The sequence below is a fragment of the Coptis chinensis genome, chromosome 4, assembly GCF_015680905.1.
Source record: "Coptis chinensis isolate HL-2020 chromosome 4, ASM1568090v1, whole genome shotgun sequence".
In the NCBI taxonomy this organism is placed as follows: Eukaryota; Viridiplantae; Streptophyta; class Magnoliopsida; order Ranunculales; family Ranunculaceae; genus Coptis; species Coptis chinensis.
The window spans coordinates 78,419,369-78,428,247 of record NC_141459.1 but is presented as its reverse complement, the minus strand read 5'-3'; positions in this window follow the sequence as shown (position 1 = coordinate 78,428,247).

Below are 8,879 nucleotides of genomic sequence, written 5' to 3'. Positions count from 1 at the left end.
ACGATACCTCTATTAGTATTATAATTATTATAATTACCTTGACCTTGTGCTTGACCTTGTCGAGGTTGCACTTGGTTGTTATAATTATTAAAATTACCCTGACCTTGTCCTTGTCGTAGTGGAGCTTGGTTAAAGCTCTGCGTTATTAACATATTGATGATTGTACCCTTGAGGTGTGACGCGTTTTGGTTATTCCGCCAACCGAAGTTGGGATTTTGTCTCCAAGGGTTAGGTTCACTATTAATGGAACAAGCCTGTTCATAGGCTATAGGGCCGATGGGAATCGGGATGCTTTCGAGGGCTCAACAAAAACTACATGGGTTTGAATTTACATTCATGACGGGGATAGGCTTTTGTTGTACAGAAATGGCCTCTACCTTTTAGTGAGTGATTCGATTAGAGTTTTAAGCTCGAATCGTGTTTAATTTCAAACATACCGGTGGCCTTAACTGTTGAAGAAGAACTAGGCGAAGGGGGATATCATCACTACCCCCAATTATTATTTAAACTTAGTTTGGTCTTCTAAAATTTATAAGCCTCCGAGGCTCCTTTACTTAAGAAACTACCCCATTCATAATGTCAAGGACTTCTTTATGGTGATGTTGAAGTCCTTTGAAAAAGGCACGAACTAACGTGTCTTTTGCTAGGTTATGGTGTGGACACTCTATAAGCGGATCGGTGAAAGCGATTCCAAGCCTCTGAAAATGATTCATGAGGATTTTGTCGAAAGAAATGAATCTTGGAAAGCATCTCATCCGTCTTTAGGGGTGGGTAAAAATGTTCCATAAACAGCTGAACAAGTTTAGCCCACGAGTCCACGAAATTAGGCGGCGGGCAACCAACCAAGCGCCGCCTTTATCGGCTAAGGTGAAAGGGAATACCCTTAATTTAATTTGTTCCGAACCAACCGTAGGATGGTGGAATGTTGTTAGGACTTGTTCAATCCTACGCATGTGCTGGTAAGGTTTTTCATGGTCTAAACCATGAAAAACGGGTAACAAATTAAAAATATTTGGAGGGATTCTGAAATCCCCCGGTGGGTCTGCTAGAACGATGCAAGATTTGGGGCTATCGCTCAAGGCTTTGTAGAAGTCCGAGAGAGGAGTCTCTCTTTCTTCCCCCATTATATCAGGTGGTGTGTGTGGAATAGTAGCTAGAGGTGTAGTTTGTGGTATACTAGATAGACTTGTTTGTTGATGTTGGTGTGTATTTACGTTAGGTGTTTTTGTTCGGCCAGACCTTAATCTCATGCAAGACTAAGTCGAGCTTAACTAAACATGCAACACTCCAAACAATTCTGATGTACTAGTATAAACCTCTAACAGGAGATGCGAGGTGTGGAAGAAAGGAATACCTGATTGCGTCCTTGCTTCGCTTATGAATAGCGTCTTGTGTACGCGTGTTCAGTGTATATAAGAGAATAGAACACTGAAAAACTTGACAACTCGAAGTTCGAATCAAACTGTGGAAATCCGGAAATTTCAGCTTCAGCTAAGCGCCGCTTCTATGTAAATTCGAAAGTCCAAGAATAACTTAGCGGGTCGCTCTCTTTCTTTGGGCTTCGATGTATGTATTGATCAAATTCCAATAACATAGCTGGTCGCGCTCTCTTTGAAGCGTAGCGGCGCTATTTTCTGTATTTTCTCGAATTTTTCCAAAATGAAACGGCAACCACAGTATGAATCAAACAAGGGTGGGTGGGTGAAATGGGACTTAAAAATTACTAATTCTATTATGAAAACAATGCTAAAGTGCAACTAAGATGGCAGCGGCGCCATTTGATAACTATAAAATGAATAGTCTACCTACGAAATGAACTATGAATTCACAACGTAAGTAAACTAGAACTAAACTTTTACGTGGTTGATTATCAAAGTTTCCTACTCTCAAGTCTATCGAAATAGAGTGGAGTAACGAATTCGTTCCACTCCTAGTGCTCTAGCATTGATGTTTTCTAATCTAACTAGTCGTTTTTAAGTCTATGAGAGTTTTACGAAGGGAATTATACTACGATGCAACTACCCACTAGATGCAACTAGTCGGTTATCAGAATACTAAGGGAATGCTACGTTGATTCTATGATAAGGAGTTAGAGGGGGATTGATTCCACCTTAACTCAACTTAATCCACTAACGACGAATCGTCGTAATCCGAATTGAATCGCTTCGGCGGAAACATTTGGTTATTCCTAATCCCTAATTATACATGGCATTTCTACCAATTCATAACTAGCATGTGAACAATTAAACCCATTCTCATGGTGAACTAATCGTCTCTAGAGTGGAATAGAAAATACGACGACTCTACGATAATCGATAATCAAATCAAGCTTTCATCAAGGCTTCACAACCCCCTCTAATGGAGGTTTAGCCTTGAATCATTCCGTAATCATTTCCATTCAGATTAAAACTAAACATAATATAAAGCATTGAAATTTACTTAATTTAACAATAATGAAATCTAATTTAATGACTAAATTGAAATAAGGACAGGAATTGAAATTAGATCTAGAATTGGAATGACAAAAATCGAAATGGATAAAGAATACTACTTTATTGATCTAATCAAATGAAGAACAAGATTCAAGGTTTAATCTAATAAAATGAATAAGATTGAAACTATACTTAATAAAAAACAATTAAATAAAACTAGATCTAGAAGCTATTTTAATGGCTACTTTCTATTCTAAGCTATCTACTATTTTCTAACTACTGGCTACTGACTGCCATTAACACTGAGTCAAGCTTTTGTTTTTATACATTCAGATCCAAAAATCGTGCATGGGCTTGGAGCCATGTTTTGGGCCAGAGAATCAGGCCCAAAACCCAATTCTTTCAGTCTAAAAAGGCCTCTTCAGCTGCAGTTGGCTTCCACAGACTTTTCGTCCACTTTTGCTCCTCTGATTGGGTCAAGGCTTAGACCATTGCAAAGCTCCTTCCGAGCCGGTCGTTTTGACATAAGGTAGGCCTCAATCCGAGGTCTGAGTCCAAAGATATGGCATTCGGAAGTTCTGCTGACTTTTGCTCCTTTATCTCGCTAAAGTGGCACATTTCTGCACATAATGGACTTTGAAGCCTGAAATGCATAAAAACGCATAATCAGTATTAACTCTTACTTATTATTCACATAATTGGTCTAACAGTATGATTATTAAGGGGTTAAAACTACAGTTTTGGGCTCTTATCAAACACGAAGAACTTTATTATCAAAACCTCGAAGTCGAAATTTTACCTTCAACTCCAGATTAAACTAAAGAAATTCTACTCTAGAATGATAAACAAGAAAAGAAAAAAAAAGAAGAACACTCAAGAAAAGAAAACTACTACGATGTTAGCTCTGAATAGGTAGGTCCAGATTATTAACTCCGAATTCGTAACTCCAGATGTTTTTTGTGGGTGAATGAGACCCATATGTATAGATTTTTGGAATGGATTCAAATATGGTAATGAGTTTGATCCTATGGCTGAGGATTGATGAAGAAAAATCCAATGGCTTGATCTCTTTCTAGTTGCACCTCCTAAATCTGGCCCTTGATTCAAGAGGTGGGATAAGGGGTGCGATCTTGGCCCTTGGTTTTTGAATCTTTTAGATGTATTAGGGCAAACAAACAAGCCCTACACGTCCTCAATGAGTCCACAATCCAGAGTTTCCAAACTTGGCTCCAAAATGGCATATTCTCTAGAATATTCTTGATTTCTGGGATCAAATAGATAAGGAAGGTTCTCTAGGTTTTTGGAGGCTTTAAAATGGGCTATAAACCCTAATGAAAAGTTCCAACTCCAGCTGGATCCACAGCCCACGAGCACAAGTCCAAAAACCACAAAAAGGCCCATTCTGGCCATTTTTTCAATGCTACAAATTCCCTTTGACCGGGTCAAAATTAGGCAAACTCTTCTTCACAAAAAATGTTAATTAATCCATTAGGAAGGTCTATGAACTCTTAAAAATACTCTTGGGTCGAAAACTTACTCCAAAAAATCGTTGCACTCAACAATGCGCACAACGGGCTGAAACGGGATAGGGCAAAATTAGGGTTTCTAAAATCCAAAAGGAACCTAGGCAAGCTTGTACTCATTTCGAAGGATTTTTCAAGGGGAATTCAAATATGAAATAATCTCATCCAAAGAAAGAGTGGAAAAAACGAGATTTGGGCTAGAAAGGGTACATGGGCATTTTGGTCATTTTCAGCTCAAAACTCAGAAAGCAACGAAACTTCAGACATAGCTAGAACATGATGAGGAGAGTCTAAAGACGCTAAAAGAAGATGAAAAGAAAGAAGATTGATGTAGAAATGAAGACTCTAGAAAGCAAATCACCTTTTATGATCATATTTAATTCAAGGTAAAATCATGAATGGATTATGCCTGGGGTGCAAAAATGGGGTGTCTACAGTTGCCCCTTTTTGGCGGAGGTTGCTTGCAACTGAACGGCAAATCCATAGAGACAAACCATTTTTGCCAAGCTCCAGCCAAAAGATCTCATGCAATTTTTGAAAATTCATTTGAAAAATATTTTTGAAAGAGGGCATTTCCCTGGATATTTGAAATCCTCAATTTTTTCAAGTTGTTTGTGAAAGCACAGTTGAAAATGGTTGTCACTCAAGATAGGATGGTATCGTACCTTACAAATGCGTGTTTTACGCCTTACATTTTTTCAGTACTCAACCAAAGTATCCCACCTTTTAATGCGTGTATTTTATGTCTTACATTACATCAGTGTGTACTAGGATAGTGGCGCTTAGGCCAAAAATGGTGAGGATAAGGATGAACAACTTTTTGAAATCAAGGGACAAATTTTTTTTTGAAATCTAATATTTTCAAATTCATTTTGGAAAACTAGTGAAATTAAATAGATAGATCAATTCATTCATGATTCTGACTTAGATTAAAGATTCTCATATAATGGTGATAACCAAATACTGATGAAAGACTCACCGGGGAAAGCAAGAAGATCCACGGGGGATAGGAGATTTTAAAGAAGACGGACGAAGACACAGACAAACACTGTTGGGGAAGATAAGAGATGTGCTGGAGATGAAAGATGGATGTTGGGGATGATGATATTCAAGTTCAATCAATCAATCAATCAATTACGTTCAAGTATTCTTATTGGACAAGACTGTCACTATGAGTTCAGGCTGATCCATCCATGAGGCTGTTAGTAAAACTGACATTGTTCGCACGAACAATTTTTGTGTTGCAAAAATAGAGTTACCGAAATGATATTAATGATTAAGTGGTTGCCAATAGTGCGATAGAAAACAAAATCTGATGAATATTTTCTCATACTGTAGGGTAAAAACCCCATGATACTAGTATTCATCATTTATTTTATTTTTATTTTTTTGAAATTTTATTTTTATAATTTTTTTGATCAACTTAGTCAACTATCAAAATCGGGTCAACTGGTGAAAACCGAGTCAAACAGCTCAAAAACTGGGTCAATCTGATCAAACCCGGTCAAACAAGTCAAACCCAGTCCAACAGGTCAAATCCGGGTCAAACAGTGATAACCGGGTCGATCGACCAATCAGTCAACTGACCAAACCGGGTGAACCAGGCCGGACCGGGTGACAAACAGGTAAAGGGGTACCCCGACCTTCCTTCTTAGTATTAGCACCATATCATTTTATGAAAACAGACCCTTTAAAACGATGGAATTACGGAAAGGAATCTTTGACAATTCAAACAGTTTTGTCTTTTTGGAAATAAACCATTTCTCATTGAAGGAAGGTTTCTATTTCACATGTGTGCTTTCCTAACCAATCATTATATTTAACTAGAATGGTGCACGTGCTATGCACGTTTCTCTCTTTCCTCTCACCCAACCATATCTCTCTTTTTTATGCCCAACAACTTTTCTCTTTCTCTCTTTTAAATAGGGTAAATTAGGTAAATAATCAAAAAATAGAAGGACAAATAATAAATGACCAAGTAACTAAGAGATACATTAAAAAATAATAAAATACTTTGTTCCCCATCAGAGATGAGAGGCGTAATCTTTAAAGTATTTTAGATATCGCACATACCCTATATAAACACACGAACTTCGAAAGCAAAACGAAAAAGAATTTACATACCTTTGGCCGACATCCATCCGAAAGAAAAGAAAAGAGACAAAGAGAAACATACCTTGGGGTGAAATCACGTCCAAAAAAAGATGTTGAAGAACGTGGCGACGGTGACATCACCCGAATTAATGTCTCGCCATATCAAGATGAGTCACAAAAATCCTTAGAACATCTTTCTAATGGGTCTTCCGCATGATATATTGGCGATGGTGGCTCTACAATGCAGTGGTAAACCGAAACGCCTCTTTACACCCTTCAATTTATTATTGAAGCTCATCTTGTTCACCAACACTCGTCAATCACATACAGGAATTTGTGGTCTTGGACGGCCTGTGGAACTTGGGAGAAACTTTCTTGGCAAAGATTAGGTATGGAGCATTATTTCTCTCCATGACAGGTTAGTATAATATACATTGTATATATAATACAACTATGTTATTAGAATATGCCCGAGTGAGTAGATACTAGATATTATGATATATACACGAACCAAATTATTTAAATGCTATGTTAGTACAAAAAGATGCATGATTTAGTTAGGATATATTGGCTTCAGAATTTTCTACGTGCTAGAAATCCTAGATTTTTCATCATAAGGCATCCAAAGCAAACCAAGTTTTCGAAAACAAATCAAATTTTTTTTTTTTTTTTTTTTTTTTTTTTTTTTTTGAAATTTATTTTGAAAACAATTTTGAAAACCATGGAATACAAAACAATTTTTTTTTCACAGAATAAGAAATACCACAGATGATTGCATAACAAGTGAAGGTGGGGGAATGAGTTACCAACAAAAAGATGAGCATGAGGACGACCATAGGATAGAAGTACGATCAAACTTGGCACCTATGAATTAGATGATATTATTTTTCCTTTGATTGTTTGACCTTCACAAAGTATTGAACGATGCCCAAAAACTTTCTTCCAAAATAGATAGAGCATAAAGCATAGGACCAATTTTCTATAGACGACTTCCTCATACATCGCAATCACTAATAGTTAATCCTCCAATGCCTTCCATTTTTTTTCAATTATTTATTTATTTATTTATTTTTTGAGTACTTCTCAACTAGGAGATATAGTAGACTTAGAGATTAAGAGCGGATTTTCATAGGACTATAATGTAGGCTTAGGTGATGGGCTCAGAAAGAAGAGATATGATCAAAATTTATTTTTGGAGTAGAACTTGTCATATAAAGGGATGAGTAATTGGAATGATGGTAGTGAGATGATGATACGGATCCCAAATCTCAAATGAAACTGCCCCTTGTTTAGGTTTTTCATTTTGGACCAGTGTTGATTATTTTGTGCAACTCTAAGCATTTTGAGTTTTTTTTTTTTTTTTTTTTTTTTTTTTTTTAACCCCTTGCACTAGGATTTTTTGTTTTTTTTTTCGACACCTTCTTGGGATAAATAACATAGGGGTGATTGTGTCCATAATCAAATATGGATGTAATGATACCTTTGGACTATGACAAGTTCTATAAGAGTGGGTATGGGTATTCTATGGGTAGGCTAAGGATTTATTAGGCTTCCTAAAAGATATGGGCTTATATTGTGGGAAACAAAAGAATATGCTAAGGCTCAAATGGGCTTCAATCGGGAACATATGATATTAGGTGGGCTTATGAGGCTAAAACAAAACGATCAAAGATGGCTTGTTCCATTGTCTCTCTAAGATTTCCACTATACTCTTCGTCTTAAAATAAACAAAGTTGGGTAAAAAGTAGTACCTCTTTAATTGGTCGACATTGGTAGGATTTTCCATGTAGAATCTTCATAGTGAATGGACATTCACTGTTGGGTTTGAACTTTCTGGTTCATTGATTCCATTCTAATCTGGATCCGCTTGCTCAGCTTTACTTGCAACAATCTGTCTCTATTGGTATCTAAGTCCCAGTAGAAAATCAATGTCTTCCTTCATATCTCGGCTCTCAAGAATGTTGGTCATAGATGAACTCCTCTTATCATTCCGCTCTTTGATCTAGTCAGATTCGAGTCAGTTGGCTTCTTTGATAGATAGCTCTCATGTCTTCGATGGAGGCTAATGATGCAATATGGAATTTGCCCTCTCCACGGTAGGGTAGCTGGTTGGTTGATTGGCTAAGTAGCCATTGATTGATGGAATGCAGAATATTCCCCTTCTTCAGGAGGGTAGTTGATCAAATAATGTTGTGGAGTTTTGCCCTCTCCACAAGGGTAAATGCATAATGCTGAATGTTGATGTTAATGTTGGTGATCTTAGACATTTGAAAAATCTTCTCAAACATAACCGCTAAACTTTCTTCCTCCTCAATTTCTTCTTCTCGGTGAGTGATTCTCTCATCTTCGAACAATGAAAATCATGTACCACCTTAAGACAATAGATTGTCATAGGTATGATCAACACTTCTATGGATTCCTTCAGTAATTTGATCAGGCTTCAACGCTCAGAGGGGATCAAGGTTATACCAATCTGCACATAATGTGGTTCATCTGTAGTGCCAAGGTTGATGGTCTTTGTCTCCACAATGACTAGCGTCTGTCAATCCTCAGACTGCTCATAAGAAAGAATAGACTCAGCAGCTTCATTGTCCATTCCTTCTTCATCGTCGGGGGGAGGGGATCATAATAATCTGCACAATTCATTCAATCATTTTGCACTAAAGCAAGTTGGTAAATCATATTCTGTGGGATTTTGAAAACTTTTTTGATTTTTTCTGTATTTTTAAAAAATTTTAAATTTTTTTTGTCTTTTGAAATATATGGATTTTTTTTTTTTTTGAAATATCTGATTTTTTTTTTTTTTTTTTTTTTTTTTTTTTTTTTTTTA